This window comes from Chiloscyllium plagiosum, chromosome 11, assembly GCF_004010195.1.
Source record: "Chiloscyllium plagiosum isolate BGI_BamShark_2017 chromosome 11, ASM401019v2, whole genome shotgun sequence".
Taxonomy (NCBI): Eukaryota; Metazoa; Chordata; class Chondrichthyes; order Orectolobiformes; family Hemiscylliidae; genus Chiloscyllium; species Chiloscyllium plagiosum.
This window is the reverse complement of record NC_057720.1, coordinates 57,133,215-57,157,478: the sequence shown is the minus strand read 5'-3', so window position 1 is coordinate 57,157,478 and position 24,264 is coordinate 57,133,215. Positions and strand designations below refer to the sequence as shown.

The window sequence follows — 24,264 nt, the reverse complement described above, 5'->3', positions numbered from 1 at the left end:
TTAAACCCCCGCCAAGAGCACTAGCAAACCTCCCCCCAAGGATACTGGTGCCCCTCAGTTTCAGGTGTAGACCATCCTGTTTATAGAGGTCCCACCTTCCCCAGAAAGAACCCCAGTTATCCAAATACCGGAATCCCTCCCTCCTGCACCATCCCTGTAGCCACGCATTTAAGTGTTCTCTTTCCCTATTCCTCGAATCTCTATCACGTGGCACGGGTAACAAACCAGAGACAACAACTCTGTTCGTTCTAACTTTGAGCTTCCAACCTAGCTCCCTGAAAGCCTGTCTAACATCCTCGGCACTCCTCCTACCTATGTCGTTGGTGCCAATGTGGACCACGACTTCGGGTTGCTCCCCCTCCCCCTCCCGGACCCCGAAACCACGATCAGAGACATCACGTACCCTTGCACCTGGGAGGCAACATACCAATCGTGAGTCTCTCTCGTTCCCACAAAACCGCCTATTTGTGCCCCTAACTATCGAGTCCCCAATTACTACTGCTTTGCTCTTCTTCACCCTTCCCTTCTGGGTAACGGGGACAGGCTCCGTGCCAGAGGCCTGAGCCCCGTTACTTGCCCCTGGTAAGTCGTCCCCCCCACAAGTATCCAAAATGGTATACTTGTTCTTGTGGGGTACGGCCGCAGGGGGTCCCTGCACTGGCTGCTTCCTCCCAGTCCCCCTCACTGTCACCCATCTATCTGCCATCTTTGGAGTTACTACTTCCCTATAACTCTGATCTATGGCCCCCTCTGCCTCCCGAATGATCCGAAGTTCATCCAACTCCAGCTCCAGTTCCCTAACACGGTCTTGGAGGAGCTGGAGGTGGGTGCACTTCCTGCAAGTGTAATCGGCAGGGACGTCGATGGCATCCCTCACCTCATACATTTTGCAGGAGGAACATTGCACTGCCTTCACTGCCATCCCTCTAAAGCTAACTTTTATTTAAAAAAAAAACTGGTTCTAAAGAATACAACAAGCAAAATTCAGCACTTACCTACTTACCACAACAGATGTTATTATTAGGTTAGAGGAGGATGGCGGGTGGGAGGCACTACCCGTGTAGTGCCTCGGGTTCCTCTGCTTCGCGCTTTTAAAGGGGGAAAAAACCTACCCAGGTAAGCTTACACTAACTGCTTCCGGGTCTCGGCTGCCCCTCTGGTCGTCGTCACTTCCCCCTGGTTATATAGAGTGGTCGCGGGTGGGAGGCACTACCCGTGTAGTGCCTCGGGTTCCTCTGCTTCGCGCTTTTAAAGGGGGAAAAAACCTACCCAGGTAAGCTTACACTAACTGCTTCCGGGTCTCGGCTGCCCCTCTGGTCGTCGTCACTTCCCCCTGGTTATATAGAGTGGTATGTAAATAGTCCAATTCAGGAAGGGCCATACTGGACCTGGTGTTGGGGAAGGAGCCCGGTCAAGTGGTTGAAGTTTCAGTCGGGGATTACTTTGGAATTAGTGATCACAATTCTGTAAGTTTTAGAATTCCCATGGGCAAAGATGCAATTGGCCTTAAAGGAAGAGTCCTAAATTGGGGGAAGGCCAACTATACCAAAATTCAGCAGAAGCTAGAGAATGTGGATTGGGAGCAGCTGTTTGAAGGGAAATCAACATTTGATATGTGGGAGGCTTTTAAAGACAGTTTGATTAGAGTGCAGGACAGATATGTCCCTGTGAAAACAAGGGACAGAAATGGCAAGATTAGGAATCATGGATGACAGGTGAAATTGTGAGACCAGCTAAGAGGAAAGAGGAAACATACAAAAGATCATTGCATCTGAAAACAGATGAAACTTTGCAAGAGTATTGGGAAAATAGGACCAATCTGAAATGAGGAATTAAGAGGGCTAAAAGTGGTCATGAAATATCTTTAGCAAACAGGTTTAAGGAAAACCCCAAAGTCTTTTATTCATATGTAAGGAGCAAGAGGGTAACTAGAGAAAGGGTTGGCCCACTCAAGGACAAAGGAGGAAAGTTATGCGTGGAGTCAGAGAAAATGGGTGAGTTGCTTAATGAGTACTTTGTGTCGATATTCATCGAAGAGAGGGACGTGATGGATGTTTAGGTTAGCGATAGATGTTTGATTACTCTAGATCAAATTGGCATAAGGAGTGTGGAAGTGTTGGGTATGCTAAAAGGCATTAAGGTGGACAAGGTCGGGATGCGATGTAACCCAGGTTACTGAGGGAAGTCAGAGAGGAAATAGCCGCGGCCTTAACAGATATCTTTGTGGCATCCTTGAACACGGGTGTGGTCCCGGAGGACTGGAGAATTGCTAATGTTGTCCCCTTATTTAAAAAGGGTAGCAAGGATGATCCAGGTAATTATAGACTGGTGAGCCTGATGTCAGTGTACAGTTCTGGTTGCCACATTATCAAAAGGATGTGGATGCTTTTGAGAGGTGCAGAGAAGGTTTATAAGGATGTTGCCTGATATGGAAGATGCTAGCTATGAAGAGAGGTTGAGTAGGTTAGGTTTGTTTTTCATTAGAAAAAAGGAGAGTGAGGGGGGACCTGATTGATGTTTACAAAATCATGAAAGGTATAGACAGGGTGGATAGAGACAAGTTTTTTCCCAGGGTGAAGAATTCAATAAGGAGAGGTCACACTTTCAAGGTGAGAGGTGAAAAGTTTAAGGGGGATACACCCATGCAGCAAGTACTTCACACAGAGGATGGTGTGTGTTTAGAATGCATTGCCAGCAGAAGTGGTAGAAGCAGGCACGGTAGATTAATTTAAGATGCGTCTGGACAGATGCCTGAGTAGGTGGGGAACAGAGGGATGCAGATGCTTAGGATTTGAGCAACAGGTTTAGACAGTAGGTTTGGATCGGCTCAGGCGTGGAGGGCCGAATGGCCTGGTCTGGGCTGTAAATTTTCTTTGTTCTTTGTTCAGTGGTTGGGAAGCTGCTGGAAAAGATACTGAGGGTTGGGACCTATTTACATTTGGAAGAAAATGGACTTATCAGTGATAGTCAGCATGGTTAGGGAAGGTCATGTCTTACCAACTTAATAGAATCCTTTGAGGAAGTGACAAAGTTGATTGATGAGGGAAGGACTGTAGATGTCATATACATGGACTTCAGTAAGGTGTTTGATAAAGTTCCCCATGGTAGGCTGATGGAGAAAGTGAAGTCACATGGGGTCAAGGGTGTATTAGCTAGATGGATAGTGAACTGGCTGGGCAGCAAGAGACAGAGAGTAGTAGTGGAAGGGAGTTTCTCAAATGGAGACCTGTGACCAGTAGTGTCCCACAGGAATCGTGCTGGGTCCACTGTTGTTTGTGATCTGCATAAATGATCTGGACGAAGGTTACAGGTGGTCTGATTAGCAAGTTTGCTGATGACACTAAAATTGGTGGAGTAGCAGATAATGAAGGAGACTGTTAGAGAATGTAGCAGAATATAGATAGATTGGAGAGTTGGACAGAGAAATAGCAGATGGAGTTCAATCTGGGCAAATGAGAGGTGATCCATTTTGGAAGATCCAATTCAAGAGCGAACTATACAGTAAATGGAAAAGCCCTGGGAAAAATTGATGTACAGAGATTTCTGGGTGTTCAGGTCCACTATACCCTGAAGGTGGCAATGCAGGTCAATAGAGTGGTCAAGAAGGCATATAACACACTTTCCTTCATTGGAAGGGGTATTGAGTACAAGAGTTGGCAGATCATGTTACAGTTGTATAGAACTTTGGTTCGGTCACAATTGGAATACTGCATACAGTTTTGGTCACCACATTACCAAAAGGATGTGGATGCTTTGGAGAGGATGCAGAGGAGGTTCACCAGGATGTTGCCTAGTATGGAGGATGCTAGCTATGAAGCTATTTTCATTAGAAAGATGGAGGGGAGGGGAAATGTTTGAAGTCTACTGGAATACTGTGTACAGTTTTGGTCACCACATTACCAAAAGGATGTGGATGCTTTGGAGAGGATGCAGAGGAGGTTCACCAGGATGTTAGCTAGCATCCTCCATACTAGGCATGAAGCTATTTTCATTAGAAAGATGGAGGTTGAGGAGGGGAGGGGAAATGTTTGAAGTCTACAAAATCTTGAGAGGTATAGACAAGGTGGATAGCAAAAAACTTTGAGTTCCCCACTTTGGGAAAAATTATGCTGGGTCATGAGTTCAAGGGCAGAGGAGAATGTTTAAGGGAGATATGTGTGGAAAATTCTTTACGCAGACCATAGTGGGTGCCTGGAATGCTTTGTTAGCAGATGTGGCAGAGGTGGGCACTATAGTGTAATTTAAGATGTATCTAGACGGATACATGAATGGGCAGGGAGCAGAGGGATACAGATATTTAGAAAGTAGGGGACAGGTTTACTCTGTATCCTTCATCTAAGTAATTAACGTAGATCCCGTGACACTCTAATAGTTACAACTTTACAAAAACAGACTACTCTTTGAAGTAAATCCATTGACTATGAAATGCAATTAGACATCTTCAGTTGTGAATGATGCTAGATAAATGCAAGTTCTTCCAAATGGAGTATTACCTTTATGGAAAATAGTCTTGTTAACGTTTTTCTTCTGAGGGAATGTTGGCACATAAATTTATATATTTGAACATGACACCTGATATCACGTTACAGCACAAAGAAGTAACTAGTCAGAAATTAGTTATTCGATCTGTCAAACACTTTAAGGAATACGTTTTAAAAAGGAATTCTGAATGTCAATCAGGCCGGCAGTTTTCTGATTTTCCGTGACCTAACTCTAGCATAGGACTCAAGAAGAATAACATTATAAATGTGCAAAGAATATGTAAAATATACTGTTGGCCATTTTAGCTATTCCTCAAGCTTTATCACGCACCATCACTCTTGTTGGAAAAACTACAAATAGGGCGAAATTACTACTCCAATAATTATTTTGGGGGAGATCGTTTCTCGTACTTCATCAACGTCAATTTCAATTTTATCGCAAACTTGTTCTTCTATTCATAAGCGATGCTAGTATAACAATTACTGTTACATCACGCCGAACTTTGTATTTTAACCCATATTCATTTTCTCTAATATATAAATAGACCTCGGACCTGCCAAAAAAAAGCAGGTGGGAAGCAGTGACTGACGCAATAAGCGTTTGGGGGGGTGGACTCCGGTGCTAGTTAATTGCAAACCACACGTCCCTTTTCAAGGCTTTTGCGCATGTTACTGACACTTGCACTTCATTCAAATACGTGCGGTTCGCGAAAGCCAGATGGAGCTGTCAGAGGGAGAGGCACAAATGTGCCGGAGCTAGCCAGGATGGATGTGAGATTGTAAATACTGTACTTACAGCGGGCGGCAGAATAAAGCTGCATGTGTCGCATTGTGTCGGACTTGACCTTTCTCCCTTGCACTGCCTTCAGTTGAACAGAGAAGCTGAGCCCTTTCCTCTGTAGCACGACCCGGTCGCTGGCGGGGGAAGCTCGAGTGCGCGCGGGGAGTGGACGCTGCCCGGAGGGGAGCACGAACCACCCGGCCGGACAATAGGGGCTCGAGCATCAGCTGGACACTCAGGGACAGCGCGAGCTGCCCGCCTGGACACTAAGAGCAGCGGTCTCGTAAAGGCTTCAACATTGTTTCATCTTTTGATTTTTCACCCCCAATCACCAGTGTACAAACGAGGCCAACACCGGTCTGCCCGATACTTTGCTGGATTTACCGTGAGTTCATGTTCAAATTCCGATCTATTTATGCGATCTTCGCGCAGATAGCAGTTCAGAAGTAGCATTCCGCGTAGGGTTCCCGGCGCAGGTTAAAAATGAGCGATGTACAGTCGACAGAGTTTTCACTTCATTGACAGCAGGGACTTGGTGACATTGCATTTTCCGTTTCTGCATTTCATTAGACGTGTATTGTTGTCAGCACTATTCATTCTGCTAAGATATATTATTGTGTCTTGTACCAGTGTAATCAGGTGCCAGAATGCACATCTGACAGTCAGCTGTGAGAAACCTGCTGTTTGTTTCGTGAATTTGTGACCTAGCCATTATTACGGTATTGCGTACCTTAAGAGTTTCTTTGGTTCACTTTGTTATAAATGCAAGCAATACAAACTGAACCAATTTTCCTCTAGTTCGATAATTGGGGCTATTTTACAAGTGTTAGTCCAGGCGATCAATTCGAATGATTTTTATTAAAAGCAGGTTTGTGTTCCTAGCATTTTGGGAAGGGGTGTTGCTCAGAATTGAATATATGTGATCTGGTCGCTTTACATCGACGCAGAAGACAAAGAAACATTCTTTTCAGCTTAGACTTTCAGTCCTTTAGTTTTGTTACACTATTACAAAACTATGGTGTAACCTTTTTATGCATGAAAGTGGAATAATTCATTATTGCTGTCGAGTAAGTTTGGTAATGACTGACAAGTTTTTTTTTATAGATGGAAAATATTTTAATCTTTTTATAGAATTCTCTTTATCTTGTGCTACTTTGTTCAGTCGAGCCACCTGGCTCACTCATTGAGTGGCTTCAGATTTTAAAAAAGAACTCTAGTTCAAAAGTGTAAAGTTAGACGTTTTCGCAAAGTCTTGAATGACACGATGTCATGGAGATGTTACGGAGCCAATGGCCCACCTTTTCTCGTGGCATATGCGAAGCGACCTCCTAGTGTACTTTGGCAGGTTCAACAAATGTTTTAGAACTACTTTCAAGCCCAAAATATATTAAAGTTGAAACGATTACAGCTAAATTTCTGCTCCCTTGCAAGATTCACATTGGTTCTATTCTACATTGAGCAGGAATTTAACCTCCCAAAAACAATTTAAGAATTGAAAATATTGCTTAAATGTCCCAACATAATTGTCTCAGAAAGGCATGACCTAATTGCCTTTCTAAGTAGCCAGTGATGTTTCTTCCATTATGTAGATGGAGGTTCCTGTACAGCTTGAATACACCGAGAGGATATTTGAAGCTACAGAAAAGCTGTATGTTTGGATTTGCTCACCAGCATGATGTCAGGATGATTTCAGATAGTTTAGTCATTATGAGAGAATTACAAAGACGTATTTGTTTGCATTAGGACTGCCAAGGAAGAAGTAATAGAATGATTACAATGTTGGAAGAGTTTTGAAGAAATAGTAAAAGATTATTTCTATTAGTAAATTGGTTAGGGTTAGGATTAATAATAGAATTGGAGAGATGAAACATATGATAACAAAGGATCATCAGTGTGGAATGTATTACATTTCATCAGCAGTTAAAGTAATTAATCATGGTTTTAAAAACTTTTTTTGAAGAAAAAGACGTGAGCAATAACACAACAGGTAACTTCAAGGTTGAGCTAGGAGTGATGTGACTACATAAGATCTTTAAAACTATGGAACTGAAATTTGTTATGTGGACACCGATTCCTGGCTCTCCAGTTATAAACCAGGATAAGCTAAAGAGAAAGATACTGAGTTCACAAGTGGTCCATGATCAAATGGAGAAGCCCCAATGGGCTGAATGGCCAAATATTGAAGTAGAATTAGACTATTTGGCCATTTGAGTCTGCTCCAACATTTGATCATGTTTCTCAACCCTGTTCTCCAGCCTTCTCCCTGTAACTGTCAATTCCTTTGCTAAATATGTTCCATAACTTTGCCTCCACAGCCCTCTGCAGCAATGAGTTCCACAGATTTACAATACTTTGGCTGTAATAATAGGAAGGAGAAAGTGAGGTCTGCAGATGCTGGAGATCAGAGATGGAAATGTGTTGCTGGAAAAGCGCAGCAGGTCAGGCAGTGTCTAGGGAACAGGAGAATCGACGTTTCGGGCATTAGCCCTTCTTCAGGAATTAGCCCTTCTTTAATGCTGCTTGACCTGCTGTAGGAAGGAGATTACCTAGGGATACCTAAACATGCAATTTTAGATTGTGTTGTGTCTCTCAAACAAAATTTCACCAGATAGGTATGGTCACTTCTTTGATTCCATTAGGAGTCCAACCAGATCTCAAGAACTGCTGTGGATTGAGAACAGCTAAGATAATTGGTTTGTATAATGGCTTTCCTAGATATTTCAATACAGAAAGTTTAAGCTGTGAAGCATATAGTTGAAGTGTAAAAATGTTTTTACAAACATCTCTTAATTTGCACAGTATTGTGTATCTTTACCTTATACTGGCATTAATCCACTAGTGTGTTCAGAAATGGTGGAGTTGCAATAATTGATCTGATTGCACACTGCACCGAAGTACAGCACTAATTAATTTTGATGTGAACAAGCAGGCATGCTGCATTCTTAATTACACTGAATGGGGGATAGCAGACATCTGTATACACAAATTTAAATTCAAAATACTAACTGGCTGCTCACAGTTAACGAGATTTGTAATATAATCTCATTTATATTTTGTTACCTTCAGTTGTGTGTTGCAATGCTGTTTTGGTCAGACTCTCATCTTCCAGACTCCATAATTTTGAGTTTATCCTAAACTGTTTGCTGTGTGCTTGCTAATTTCCATTGACTTCATTTCCACCAAAAAATTTAAATAATTTTCTAATCCTTATATTCAAGTCTCTATAGCTTTATCTATTCCTATCTATGTATCCTATTCCAGCTCTCCAATCCCTCAAGAACTGTTCCACAACACTAGATTCTTGTTATTTTACTATCATTGTTGGTCATGACTTTGGCATTTAGAGTGTAAAATTTTTTTTCTTGGATTATTGTCTCTTCCTTTTTTAAAAAAAAAAAGTCTTGTCATCTTTTTATGCACATTATGATAGTGGCACTATTTCACTGACATTAAGACTAACACAAAGATCTCCATATCAGAAGTAGCAGTCACACATAGTGCAGCTTTAGGAACTTTTCCTTCCTTAAGAAAGGGAAGCATGTGGTTTGCTTCCTGCAGGAAACCCAGACTGTTCTGGGGACAAAGTTACATGGCTCCTGGATTGCAAGATGGCATCTAAATGATCATATTGCCTGGTTTTCTGATGGTTTGGTTATTTGATCCCACATTTTCAGCTGTGATCTTGAGGGTTCATGGAACCTGTATAAAGCTGTTTGTTGATGGAGTGTTTTTTGGAGGGAGGAGTTTGGGTGATTGACATGGCACTTCACTTTGAATGCTGGGACACGGGCAATACTCTGCTTTGAAGAGTTGTCCACTCTATTAAACTCCATGGAGGGTGAATCCAGTGAGGATTTTAATGGTACCCCTGAAACAGGGGACTCTGGCAGTAGACAGTTCTGCTTGGCGTCAGTGGGAAAGTTTCAGAGTCAGGAGTGCAGTGCTGGAAAAGCACGGCAGGTCAGGCAGCACCTGAGGAGCAGGAGAATCAACATTTCGGGCATAACTTTCCTGAGGAAGGGCTTATCAGACTTGATTTAGTCCTTCAACTCTGGCATTGCTTTTACCTTCTAGAGGCCTGGACTTGGTGTACATTTCCTGCACTCTGGTTTTCATGGAACAAGTTCTGTGCTTGGACCACAGTCTGGTATGGGTGGAAGTTGTTCTGCTCAATACTTAGCTGGGGTCTGCTTACTGGCACTTTTAACAACTTGCTCTAGAAAATGGGCTTCCAGCATTAGTTTCTGAGCTGTTTGGAGAAGGAAGCTGTAAGATTAATCTCCTTGTAGGTTGTCAGAAAGATTCATAAACGTGTCTTTTCTTAGCTGTATGCAAAAGAGTTGACAATCAAGCAAATCCAACTCCTGCTGGAGGTGTATAATAAGAAGGGCATGTTGAGGGATTATTAACTCTTGGGTCCAGAGGTTCTGGATCACAGCTGTCCTTTTCTACTGCTTGGGGTGGGGGGAGAAAGGTATGGGGTCTTCTAGCTGCTTGCTGATGACTGATCCCTTGTCTCTGATTCAGACAGCAGCAAGGTGCAATCCATAACCTGTTGCACTACTCTGTTCTGTCCTTCTGTCCAACAAGGATGCTTGCTGAGTTCCACGGGAGGACTTGTCACAAGTCAGCTAAGGTAGTACTAGCACTCTAGATAGTCCCAATTAGTGTGGAAGAGCTTACAGGCGCCCTTGACCTATTCACCAGTGGTAAATGCCTGGGGAGTTCCACAGGGTATTCGGAGGTGTGCTGGAGAAAGACTATATGTTGGCCCCTGGTTGGGGAGATGTTCCTCTCTTAGTGCAGGGTGGTCATAATAGTGTAGCTAAACAGCAGTCATCTCCATTTTGTTAAACTGGCATACAGTTTCTCTCCTCAGCATGAACTTCACAATCTTTGGAAGGTCATCTCTTCTGCCTTGGCACATTACTGGATCACCTGGTCCACTTTGACCAGTCCTATGTGGCCCTGGGTCTAGATTAGAATGGTGCTGGAAAAGCACAGCAGGTCAGGCAGCATCCGAGGAGCAGGAAAATCGATGTTTCGGGCAAAAGCCCTTCATTAGGAATAGATGAAGGGCTTTTTCCCGAAACATCGGTTTTTCCTGTTCCTTGGATGCTGCCTGACCTGTTTTTCCAGCACCACTCTAATCTAGACTCTGGTTTCCAGCATCTGCAGTCCTTGTTTTTACTAATGTGGCCCTGGGCCAAAGTATTTATGACCACATCAGGTCTGTGACCTGATCCATCTTTCCCAAAAGAGTGGTCAATCAGCTGACTTCCTGTTCTTTGATCAAGAGATGGAGATTGGCAAAGTGGATAATTTTTTTTTCCAAACTGAGTATTTGTGTTCAGCACACTTTGTGGTGACAGTCAGATTTGAGTGTTTAATTAAAGTTAATGGATCACTTCAGTTTATACAGGTAATGTGCTCCTCATAGTCATGAAAACAGCAGATCTGCAGAGGAAATGAATGTGCTGAGAGATGTACTCTAAGGACCAATAGGAGATAACAACATGCCAGACTTCTGGTTGGTCAGTAGTGGATGGACTCTTTGCTGGAGGAGCTCCAATCTTTGGACCTGAAACATCTATCTCTATTTGGGAATCTAATTTTAACCCTGCTAAAGAATCACTGCTAGTGAACTTCCAGGAACTGGAGGCCAAAATTACCACCTGCCGCGGCCTTGGACACGATTGCTCTAAGTGCTGCCTAAAAAGTGTTCCAGTGCTGTCATTAACCAATCATATTGTGGTATTGTTGGTCACTTTGATCTCTTCACTGAAGTTTGTCAGATATAACTCATGTTAATATATTTTTGTTCAGGTCAAAAGGCTGTCTTGAGTCTCCTGCTTAGGAAGAGTTACCTTTAGGTTGAGTCTCCTCTGTGATTTTGTGCCACGATGTTGTTTCTGTTCTGGCAGTTGCAAAACTTGAATAATGATATTCAGCTTTTGTTTGTAGATTGATCAGTCTTTGACTCATTACAAGAGTTGCCCACCTTTTTTTATTTTGTTCCTACCTGATTTACTTAGGACATTGTCTCATGCTGGAGATCACCCATGGGAAGAATAACAGCAATAGTTTGGGAACTGCTGCTCAGGAACCCGCCAGTTTTATGTGCTGGAGGTGGGTGGAAACCAGACTGCTGAGGTGACTATAATCTTGGAGACGTGCTGAACTTTGGAGCGGGATGGATAATGCTGATGTGCAAGTGTTATTTCAAGTCCATAGCCAAGGCTATAGAGAGCTTTAAAACATTGAATGGCTCAAGCATACTATGGGTCTCTGAGTGTACTTCTATTCATTTGGAATTTCATATTGATCCCAGGCCACAGAAACCTGAGTTTAGTAATAAACAAGAAAAAAATCTATTCAGTCCAAACAAACTTGGACTTTTTACCACTGGTGAAATGGATTATTAACACGTAATATGTACATTTTAACCAAACCCTCTTTGCATTCAAACATGCATGCATTCATTCATTGTCTAAATGGGACAAACAAAATAGATGGCAAACAGCTATATAGAAATATCCTAGGTGGACAGCATAGGCTAAAAAGAGCAAATTCTGTTGTTTTTTTTTTAAGCAGTTCAAACCATAAGGGTGGAATGGGCTTTTTCAAAGATTCCAGTTCAGCATGCTGGTATTTTATCTTGCTGTAAGACAAACTTCCAGTCAGAACGATCTCTCGGGCAAACTGAGGTGATCACCCTGGGCTGAGACTATAGGCACTTGGAGACTCAAAATTGAAAGCTTGAAATGAAAGAAGTTCCCTGGAGAGTAGGGTACAGGTGTGTGGCCACACAGTATGACTTATCCTAGGGGCATGGGGCTGTGCATGATGGGATTTGCTGTGGGTCATGCACCATTGTAGGATGGAGGCCCTTCCCTGTCCCAGTGGAGAGCTCTACATGGAAGTTCTTCACTTTAATGCCAGAGACCTGGTGGTAGAGGGTATACCCACAATAGTTCTGTCCAGCTATATATCCAGTAGGCTCATGGATTCTCAGGCTGTCGTTTCTTTTCTTAATTTTTTTTTGGAGCATCTATCTCATTTTTGATACACAGCTTAATTCCATTCTGAAATTTAATATTCCTCTGCCAAATGTGCAAGTTGAATGAAAACCGATTTGATTAGATCTTCAAGACTTCAGTAAATGTCCTGAGGTAATGTGGGCACAATCTCAGATGATTTTGATCAGGCTGATGGAACTATCTTGTATCTTCTCAATTACAGAAAAACTCTTCTGTATCAGAGTTGTTTATCAGCTTCACTGTCAACCACCAAGCATCAAACCTATAAAAATGCTAAACATGGTTCCAGCATGCTTCAAGAAAAAGCAGAATGTTTAGTGGAATACTAAGCTGATGAGTTGCAAAATCTAGCTGAGGGGCATTATCCATCTTTTGTTTTTAAATATATGAAAGACAGCACATTACCTATCCACCATTAACTTTTATGTTTGGATCACGGCAGTGAGTTTATCACTAAGACAGCTGTAATGGAAAAGGTGACATGAGCACTTCCCCAAGCTGTTCAACACAGACCACTGCATCTAAGTAGAGAAGGAAGAAAAGATGTGGCGACTATCTATGAATACATAACAATGAATGCTATACAATTTCAAATACATATTATACCTTTTTCTAAGTCCTATTCATTTCTGTTAGAAATCTTCATGGATGATTTCTCAGGAATCATTGCCAGGTGATTCCTGAATTAACTGTGGGATAGCTGATACTGTTTTCATCAAGAGAATAGTATGAAACCTGCAGCAAATATCAGGATCTTTTGTGCTATAGGATTAAGGTTACATTTGACTCTGCCAGAAGCTTCAGGTAGGTCTATCTGGTCTATGGCATTTGCTGTCCAAACTAGGCTGCTTGAATATTATGGTCAAAATCCTGGGCTGACTAGATGATGGCATGGTTGGACACGTTTCTGCATGTGGTGAGATATCGTCTGCCTTTTGTGGTGACTAGTAGTATAAGACATGAATATGCCCAGGCCCACACATCTTCAGTCACATATTGGCTACATTGCTCAAGTGAGGTATCTGAGACATTCCTGCAGGCATCTACATTTAAGTTCTGTTTGTGGAAGATCTTCAGCCTTGCCAGTGAGTCTCCTCCAAGTCTCAGACCGTTGTTAGAGAACTTCTGCATGTGGACAACTGTCCATAGTCTAAAAGACTTTCCTGTTGCAAGAAACTATTGCGCACAAGTTTTCAAGTACTTTGATCTGTAAATCAATGTCTCCTAAGGGATGAGGTTATTTTTCAGCCAGCACCAGGCATTGGTACCCAGCCAAAGTTTGTGCAGAATTTGACAGACCTTTTGGTAATGTGTTCTTTAGGGATTGCCACAATGAAATAAGATATTAGTATATGCATCCAGAAAGAGGGTTCTGTTGATAGCCAATTCCAATATTTTGTCTAGAGCCTGTGTGGCCTTAGTAAGGATAAAATCAAATTCTACCAAACCATTGTCCCTTACCACCCTGACGTATGTTGCAGAATCCTGTTTGCTATAGGCATTGATTCCAAAACTCTGAAATGCTGCATTCAAGACACTGACTGATAATGAGAATTCAATAGTGAGACAAACGCAACAAAGTCCTCCATGCTGAGCTCCACAGCATGGAGGACCAGCCCCTAGAAAGTTCAAATTGTCAGAGGCAGGTCATGCTGAACCAATCCAGTGAAATTATTCAAGGAGGTGACCGGGTGGGTGGGGCAGTTAGATGCAGTTTATTATGGATTTCAGCAAGGCCTTTGACAAGATCTGAAGTGGATAAACTGAAGCTAGAAGCTGATCAAATCCACAGTAACCTGGCAAGTTGGATCCAAAATTGGTTTAGGGACAAGAGACCGGATGGTGCTAGAAGGCTGTTTGCATGAATGGAATAATGTGTGCTGTAGCAGATCATAGGGATCAGTGCTGGGTTCCCTAATGTTTGTGATGTTCATAAATGATGTAAATGAGAAGGTTTGGGGCTGGGGAGGGGAAGAGGTGGGATGATAAATTTGTGGATGCTGTAAAGATCGGCTGAGTGGTTGACAAGAGGAAAATGTCAGGTTACAGGAGGATATAAATAGAACCTGCAGATCAGTGGTAGATGGAATTTGATTAACACTGCCCCACAGCACCACCCTCGTGACTGTGTCTGTCTGTGTGGAGTTTTCATGTTCTCCCCATATCTGCATGGGTTTCCTCTAGGTGTTCCTGTTTCATCTCAGTCTACAGATGTGCAGGTGAGGTGGATGGGCAATGCTAAATTGCTCCATAACATCCAGGAATGTGCAGGCTACATGGATTGGTCATATAGGGTGCAGGGATAGAATGGGGGTGGTGGGTCAGGGTAGGATGCTCTTCAGAGGGTCTGTGTGGACTCTGGGCCGAAAGTCCTGCTTCCCACCCATTCTGTGAAATGTAAGTGCGCTTTAGAAGAATGAGTATTCCATTGTCTTGCTCTATGAATGACAAGGCACTAAGTTCAGAGGAAGGGAAGGATGTTGGGTGCTTGTCCACAAACCATGAAGGTGACAGGACAGATACTTAGATTAAAGGTAAGTGTTCTGTTTGTCAGTCATAGGTAGACTATAAAACCAGGGAGGTCATAATGGTGCTGTACTGAACTTTGATTATGCCACAGCTAGAATACTGTGTGCAGTTCTTTTTACTGTACTATGCAAAGAATGTGATTGTACTGTAGGGGTTGTAAAGGAGGTTCATTAAGGTGGTGCCAGGGATGGAGTGTTTCAGCTTGAAGAAAAGCTGGATAAGTTCAGATTTTTTTCTTTTTGGAGCAGAGAAGGTTAAAGGGGGATCTGATTGGTGTATAAGATTTGAGGGGTATGGCTAGAATGAGTAAAAAGCAGTTGTTCCCCTTAGTTGAAGGGTCAAAAATAAGGTGGCATAACTTTCAAGTGAAGGACAGAAGGGTTAGAGTGGATTTGAGGAAAGAATGCTTCATCCAGAGAGTTGTTGGATGGGTTCTGGAATGCACTGCTTGGGAGGGTAGTTGAGGTGGGAAACATCTCACCTTTTTACTTGGGTGAGCACTTGAAGGTTCATAACATTCAGGACTATGGGACTAGCGCAGGTAGTAAATTTTTTTTTTAGTGGTACAGACTCACTCGGCCAAAGGGCCTCTACTGTATGATTGTGATTATCTGATTTGGGGAAGAGTGTGTGCCATCTGGGTAACTAAAGAATCTCCAAGTAGCTATCTTCTATGGGAACCTGACTTCGTAAACAAACAATGTGAATACAAATGATCCAAGAATATGCTAAAAATTAGTTTCACAAATGTCGTCTGCATTGTAGATAATCTCTTGGGAGAAAATACTGTCATTCAATTATCCATGCAAAGGTCAGCACAAATCTTTTCAGTGTGTTAGGCACCATTTACACTAAATTAGCAATATTCCAGAGAAAAGGCAGAGGTGGTACATATGCAGAAGTTCCTTCTCAACTTCATTTAAAAGGGATGTGAAGTATTAGTTCTGTGAAAGTCCACGTAACTTGTCTCTCTCCTTTTTAAAGGGCTTATGGAAGATGACATCTCTTACAGCTAAGACACAGTTGAACAATGACAAGCTAACTATATATAGATTCCATCTTAATGTACATGGGTGTCATTTAGATATCCAAGAGAAGGGATAATTGGTGAGCCCTACTTGGTATAGTTTGTGATGGAAGTAACAACAGAATTTGGATAAATTCCACCTTTTAGTGGATGGATTGGGTACAAAATCAGTGGTGCACCTGATGGACTCCATTCTGCATGCTGTGGACTTACAGGGGTATAAATGACTCATGGCAGAGAGCATTAATGAGAGTTAGGGCTTTGGGGCAAAGTCAAAGAACAAGTGAAGGACTGGTTGAGAACATTTTATAACTTAAGTGAATCAAGAGTGAAATATTAGCAGTTGAGTTTTTGAAGTTCAATTATAAATGAAATCACTAGAAGTATTCCACTTTTTTTTTTGAAAACACAGCAATGTTGAATGATTATAAGGTGATGGTGTATCCAAGTAGATGTTCAGTTTTTCACAGTTCACATCCTATATAAGTATTGATTTTTTTTTTGTGTGTAGTTCAAAATCTTCTATGTAATCTGGTAACTTACAAATTAGGTAAAGATTGGAAAGTGCTCCTGGAAGCAATTTACTAGGCTTAGTACAGTTCTGGTACCTCACTACTTGTTTAGCATTGTCTCCATGGTGGCATATGTTCAAGTTAGTGCTCACTTTATGCTTTTATGTCTGACCTAATCCTACCAAACTACTGATCTCTCCTTCCCTCTACACTGGGGACATCTCACTACCATTTTTCATATTCCTGCATCATCACAAATTGCACTTCCATTCATATGCATTATACTCAATTCCTGCCTTTTGTCCCATTGCAGAAATAATTCATCCATTGGATCCAAATTTTTAGCATACCAATTTTTATGGTTTGTCTGAAGAGAATAGCCTTTTTTGTTCAGGACTTTTCAATGGGTGCGGGTAGTCTGGATGTAACTTTGATAAACCTTTGGCCATTGTAAACTTTGCCTGTAAATTCATACATATTTCACTAAATGAACAGGTTTTGAGTATGCTGTACTGTTGTTGCACGCAATTATTTTGAACAGTTAAGTGGGTTCTTAACAGATTTGAAGAGTGCTTTCTATGTGGTTCAGTAGAATTGTTGGAAACTGAAGGGGCACTTTACAGAAAGAACAACTTAGTCTCATTTTACTAATGCAGTGTGAAATATATCTTCTAATTCCAAAGGGAAACATGCAAGTCAGGTGAAATTTATTTGTGGAATGAAAAAGTTAACTTGAGTTCACTGTTATGTTCAACAGAACCATGCTAATGAAGTCAAAATATGTGTGAATAAATATTACTGTTGCACTGGCAACTCAAAGCTTAAATCATCATTTTGGTTTAGGTATAAATATAGCACTGGATTGTTACCATGTCACCAGTATTTAAGTCCTATCCATTTTTGTCACAAGAAAACACCAGAGATTGCTGGAAAGGTTCAGCAGGTCTGGCAGTATCTTTGGAGAGAAATCTGTTGACATTTCAGGTCCAGTGACCCTTTTTCCACATTTATTTATGTTTTGGTTAGGTCCCCTCAAAGAGCTTTTTTCAGTTAACATTAAGTCCAATCAATCCTATTACAAAAACTGATCTCATCTCTTTGGTAGAAAAGCACCCAAACATGCACACCAAAGGTCTTCAGTAGTTGTAACAATGCTTTGCATTTGACACAAAAGTCAAGTTATGCATGACAACCATTACTTCAAGTTTACTATGAAACCAGACTCGCGTGCCATCCTATTAAATAGCACTATTCCAAACACTTCATTCTCTTGTGATGTATTTTGCAACTTTGTGCAGTTTAATGTGTCTTATGCTATCTGTTATTAAGAAATTGTGGCCAGAAATAAACACTGAATGTAGCCAAATGAATTTTGTGCTTGTATTAAACCTTAAAATCATATCATTTCATTACTACTGTAGAGAATAAATCACTTCTATTGACTTGATTAAACGAATGCACAATTTCTTAAATGAGCTTTGAGAATAAATGCTATCCTTTTATATTCTTGTGAAAACTCCTATTTAATGTTTTAGAATTTTATACATAATTCATCTATGCATATTTTATTAATGTTTAACTTTGCAATATTTTATACTTTTTTCTATCCTGCAATTCCAACTGAGTTTCCTTTTTATAATAGAACAACCAGTTTGGGCAGCACTTCGCAGTTTCTTTCATCTTGAAACCCAAATGAACAGTTATGGGAAATGTAAAAACAAAATATTCCCTATAATACAGCTTTTTGTGGAAAATGGATTTGAAACCATCTCACTGTCATTATTATATAACTTTAAAAACTTTGAATAATTATAAAATGTAGTATTTGTGGCTCTTGAAATCTGAAATAAAAATTTGTATTCTTGGGCACTTTCAAAAGGAATAATCAACATTATGTTGAGTGCATTTTCAATTTGTCTGCAAATTGACATCTGTGCAAATACTGCAATATTTCTGTAGCTGAAGCACGACAGATTATGTTTTGAGCAATAGCAAATCCCGCCTCAGGTGACTGACTGTGTGGAGTTTGCACATTCTCCCCGTGTCTGCGTGGGTTTCCTCCGGGTGCTCCGGTTTCCTCCCACAGTCCAAAGATGTGCAGGTCAGGTGAATTGGCCATGCTAAATTGCCCGTAGTGCTAGGTGAAGGGGTAAGTGTAGGGGTATGGGTGGGTTGCGCTTCGGCGGGTCGGTGTGGACTTGTTGGGCCGAAGGGCCTGTTTCCACACTGTAGGTAATCTAATCTAATGTAGGTAATCTAATCAAATACCCAGGAAATGAATGAACTGAACAAAAATGGCTAGTTTCCAGATCAAGCAGATGTAACAACAAGTGTTTACAGAACAAATGTATTACACTCCTTTTTTAGTGTGGGAAAAGTCTACTTTATTTTGAAATCACACCTAGTTGAAGCTAGTTCATGTGTATCATTTAGTGTGGTTGCTGTGCTATTGGAGACTCCCAGGACTGATAAATCCCACTCAGGTCTCTAAATGATAACTCCTTCATACCCCACCCAATGTGGCTGGCAAGTGATTAGAGGCATAATTGGTCATCCTGTTAGTGCTGTTGTTTCTGATGTCTATTTGTTCCCCTTGCAATTTCCACAGTGGTAGAAAGGCATGGAACTTGTGTAGCAATTAGGACTTTTTAAGGCCAATTACTAGACATTTTAAGGGCCTCTTTCCCATTATTGATCAGATTTTACACATGGTGTGGGGAGCTGACCATGATGTATTTAGGCTTTCAGCTAGAAACCTGGCACACACTCTAGGCTGGACAAGCGAAATGACAAAAGTTTGCCTGACAACTTGCCAATTAAGTTACTTAATCGCATTGTCTTTACCCTCCTGACTCCACTGTCGATGCTGGATCCCAGTCACCCTCAGCCTGTCAGTCTGATCCAAACAATAAGAACTTTCATCTGGTGGTCACTACAGCTCCCTTTTTTGTACAGGTAATCTGTACCGTTCTAATGCCAGTCAAAATGATGGTGCGCTGTGTGTGAGCGTGAACCCTGAAGCGGTCACTTCTATCAATATTTTCATGGACAGATGCTCCTGTGATACCTTGATGAGCACCTAAAGGGGAGGTAGTTTTTCCTTCGTGTTGGTTCTTGTGCCAGCTGCTTTTTCAGTCAAATGGATATAGCCATCCAAAGCAACTTGTAGTTGAGTTACCCTTGGTGATAGGCATTGAAGTCCTTTACCCAGAATACATCACTGATCATTTGTTATCCATAGTGCTACTTTCAATCTAAGCTGCATACTAGAAATAGAGCTATTCCACAGCTAGTAATTGCATCAATGTTTTGAGCCCTGCCACATTCAGTCATGAACTGAACAGCTAACAGGAGGAGGAAGTTTCCTGACCATCCTAGTCTCTAATCAAGGTTGAGCCTGGTATGTGGGTGCAAATCCAAGACTGAAGAGTTTGCAACCATCCTTTTAGCCAGAAGTGCAAAGAAGATGATCCATCTGTCTTTCTCTGAAATCCCTATCATCACAGATACCAGCTTTCAACCAACTTGATCCATTCTGTATGATGCCAAGAAATGGCAGAGGATACTGGGATGCAGTAAAAGCAAAAATATGGGTCCTAATACTGAAGATTTGTGCTGAATTGAATCTTCTGTCAAGTCATTTCAGAACAGCTGTAACATTATCTATCAAACAAAGTGAGGGGGATCTAAGATGGCGGCGATCTGAGAAGATCACACTGCGGATCTTCGCATTACAGCAGGAGCAGGATCAGGATTTCTTGGGGCGTTGGAAAGATTGTGGAGCCCCAAGAAACATTCTAAAAATTTGACTTGCCTATATTTTCAGTTGTCCAGAAATGCCTAAAAAGGGAGGAGGAGCATCCGAGGCTGGGTCTGCAGCTTAGCCTGCAGCAGCATCGGAGCAGATTACTCTCTCGGACCTGGTGAACCAGCTCTTGAAATCTCGAGATGCTGGAAAACCGATTGAAGAGAAGCTGGCTCCAGTCTCTCTCTCTCATGCTGTAGAAGCATGTGCAGTAGCTGGGAGACCTGGAGAAGAGGACAGATGAGGTGGAGCACAGGGTCACAGTGGTGGAAGCTGATGCCAGTTCATCCAAGGATGAGATCCAAGCCCTGAAGACACAGGTTTGTAATTTGCATGACCAAGTGGATGATCTTGAAAACCGGGGCAGGAGAAAAAACATTTGGATCATCGGTCTGCCTGAGATGAGTGGCCTGCCGAATTTGTTGAAGATTGGCTTCTGAAATTCCTTGACTTGGAGGCTGGCATGAGAGGATTGAAGATAGAGGGCTCACCGGGTTGCAGCGCAGAGCTCGGGTCTGGGTCAATGCCCTCGTCCTTTCCTGGTGTGGTTCCATCATTACCGGGATAAGGAGAGAGTCATGGAGGCTTCCAGACTCCAGGGGAAGGATCCAAAGGCCCTAATTTATGAGAGGTCTAAGATCATGTTCTTTCAGGACTTCTCAGCGGTGGTGATCCAGAAATGAAAATCGTATGATGGTGTCAAGAGAAGACTGAAGGAGCTTGAGATTCAGTACTCCGAGATATTCGGATCACCTTACATGGATTCGTGCATCTCTTTCCCTCTTCGGAGAAGGCAAGAGACTTTGTGGACAAACTAACCTAATTTAAACAATTTGTAGTATGTATAAATATTGTTGCTTGGGTATCATTCTGTTTATCACTCTGTAAAAGAAATTGAGGAAATCCAGTTGGAGCTTTGTCCCCTTTTTTTTTCTCTATTGATAATTTGGTTCAAACTATATCTGTCGGTGGTTAAGATGTACATTTTTAAATTTCTAAGTTAGGACATACGAAAGGATGGGTGGGGTATTTATTCCCTTTTTTTAAAAAAAAAAATTCATTGATATTCTATGGGGGTGTTTTATTCTTTTTTAGCTTGTGATTGCGATGCAGCTCTAGCTGGGAGAAGTGAAGGTGGTTGAGATTGTTAGATGCTTATTTATGGGCAGTTCGGGATGGGTAGTTGCCCCCTCTGGGCAGGGGGTGAGTTCCCCTACTCAACGCTATTGGCACTTTATATGTTGGTTTGTTTTCTGGTTTTTGTTTTTTTTTATTTTTAATTTTGTGTTAAACGTAGTGGTTTTAGTTTATGTAGTTTTTATATTTGGTGGACCATGCGACACTATATTGCTCAGCAATTTGTGGTTCGGGTTCCTCTTCTCTAGAATTTAAATGTAATTGCAGAAGATTTGATTTGATTAAATGGTGTACCTGGAATATCAAGGGAAGTCACTCCTCCAATTAAGAGGAAGCAGGTACTCTTGTGTCTTGGAAAGGAGAAGGTGGATATTGCTTTGTTACAGGAGACACATTTGAATGACGAGCATCTGAAACTACAGCAGAATGGCTTTGACGGAGTTTATTTTTCATCATTTAATCCCAGAAGTAGGGGAGCGGCTATATTGGTTAGGAAAAATTTCTCATTTAAACTGTTGGAATGTGTTAAAGACACATATGGGAGGTTTGTAATTCTTTAAAGCCTTGATAAATAGGAAAGAATATGGTATTTTAAATGTTTATTGTCCCCCAGCTCAGTCTCTTAAATTCTTGGTAGATGCTTTTTCTAAACTGATAAGTCTCTAGTCTCGGCACATCATCGTAGGGGGAGATTTTAACTGCCTCATGGACCCCACAGTAGACAGGTTGCCGAAAGGTCCCTCGATGCCCTCTGCACAAACTAAACAGTTATTGGGTTTGTGTGGGGAATTAGGGTTGGTGGATGTCTGGAGGTGTCCCCACCCTACAGGTAGGGATTTCACGTTTTTCTCCAATCCGCATAGATGTCACACAAGGATTGCTGTTTTTATTTTCTGACCCCTACGGTAACCCTGGACCTGGTGGCATCCTGTACGATTGGTAATATTGCCATCTCTGATCGTGCTCCAGTGTACTTTTTTTTTATGGTTAAGATTAAGGATGTTAGTGCATTCAAGGTACTGGCGAATGGACGCCTTTTATTCTCATGGACAGTAAGTTTGTGGAGTATTTCTCTAGGGAATTTCGGCCATTCCTAGACATCAACATAGGCTCGGTTGATAGCTCATCTGTTCTCTGGGAAACTGCCAAAGCATATGCCGGGGATTAGTTATTTCATATTCCACCAATTGGAAGCAGCAGGGTGAGCAGCAACGTCTCCTTGAAGCACGGTTGAAGGCAGCCAAGAAGGCCTATTTTGACAGACCCTCGTTTGGTCAAACTACAGAGGATTACGGCACTGCGTTTTGCACTAAATTCTGTGCTCACGCAGATGGCAAAGAAGGAGCTGGCTTTTGAAAAACAAAGGTTGAGTATGGTGACAAGCCAGGCAAATACTTAGCATACCTTGCCAGAAAGAAGTGCCCCACAAACCATTACGGCAATTAGGAAAGGGTCTGAGAACCTAACATGTGATTCTAAAAAGATTAATGTGGCATTCCAGAGATTCTACTAAGTTATACCAATCAGAGGATTGTGAGGAGGGGCAGGCCAAAATGGAATTCTTTTTCAGGGATCTGAAGCTCCCGGGTGTGACTCCCGAACAACAGTCCTTTCTCAATGCCCCATTATCAGAGCAAGAAGTGCAGGAAGCTGAGAGGCAGCTTCAGAGAGGAAAGGCGCCCGGGTCCTGGCAGACTTCCCAGTGAATTCTATAAGGAATTTATAAGTATACTGTCAGGCCCAATGCTCCATATGTTTAATGATTCATACAGTCATGGTCTCCCACCATCTCTGAGAGAGGCCAATATTTCACTTATCCTTAAAAAAACAAAAGGAATCTGGAAGACCCTGCTTCATACAGGCACATCTTGCTCTTAAATGTGGACTTTAAGATCCTCTCTAAGGCTCTCGTGTTAAGACTGGAGACTGTGTTACCCTCTATTATTAAAGAGGATCAGACGGGCTTCATAAAGGGTCGCAGATCCTCCAATAATGTTAGGAGGCTGCTTAATGTAATTCAAGCATGCCAACAGCAGTCAATACAGGGATTGGTGATTTCTTTAGATGCAGAGAAGGCATGTGGCCGTACCTTTTCTATACTCTAGACCGGTTTGGTCTGGGTGAAGTTTTCGTAAGATGGGTAAAGGTTCTCTACAGTGTACCCTTTGGCAGTCATTTACCAACTCAAGCAATTTTAATATTTCTAGGGGCAGCCGGCAGGGCTGTCCCCTTTCACCATTACTTTTTACGTTGGTGATTTGAACCATTGGCAGAGGCCATTTGTGGGGATCTCAATATATATGCTCCAGAAGTGGGGTCAAAATTACATTTGAGTCTGCATACAGTGAGATGTTCTAATTTATTGACAAATCCAGCAGTCTCAGTGCCTTGCCTGATATAATGCATTCACACGTTTTGCACTTTTTCAGGGTATAAGATTAATTTTGCTAAATCAGAGGCTATGCCTATGGGTGTTCTTATGAAAGAGTTGGCTTTTGAGAGAGACTATAGATTCCCATTTAGGTGGTCACAGGGGGGTTTTGTGTATTTGGGCATATTCATTACTCCAGTTCTGGATTAGCTGTTCAAAGCTGAAAAATGTGTTGCTGGAAAAGCACAGGTCAGGCAGCATCCAAGGAGCAGGAGAATCGATGTTTTGGGCATGAGCCCTTCTTCAGGAAGCCCTTCCTGAAGAAGGGCTCATGCCCAAAACGCCAATTCTCCTGCTCCTTGGATGCTGCCTGACCTGCGCTTTTCCAGCAACACATTTTTAGCTCTGATCTACAGCATCTGCAGTCCTGACTTTTTCTTGAAGATTAGCTGTTCAAAGCCAATTTTACTCAATTATTTGAAAAAATTAAACAAGATCTCCAAAGATGGGAGGCACTTCTCGCGGTTGGGTCATATAGCGTTTATTAAGACGAATATTCTCCCTTGTTTTCTACCTTATTC

General features: G+C 41.9%; 1 protein-coding gene across 3 annotated transcripts in view; it reads left to right on the top strand.

Annotated features, from left to right (window-relative positions):
* The first annotated feature begins 5,082 nt into the window (after positions 1-5,082).
* Positions 5,083-24,264, top strand: part of pde4ba (phosphodiesterase 4B, cAMP-specific a) — a 621,169-nt gene continuing 601,987 nt past the window's right edge. Inside the window, exons 1-2 of one of the 3 annotated variants that reach the window (XM_043699424.1) lie at positions 5,084-5,252; positions 5,351-5,647. The gene's annotated coding sequence lies outside the window, so the exon portion shown is untranslated. Of the gene's footprint in view, positions 5,648-24,264 lie in introns of all 3 variants that reach the window. The other 2 variants (XM_043699425.1, XM_043699422.1) reach the window with 2 other exon arrangements.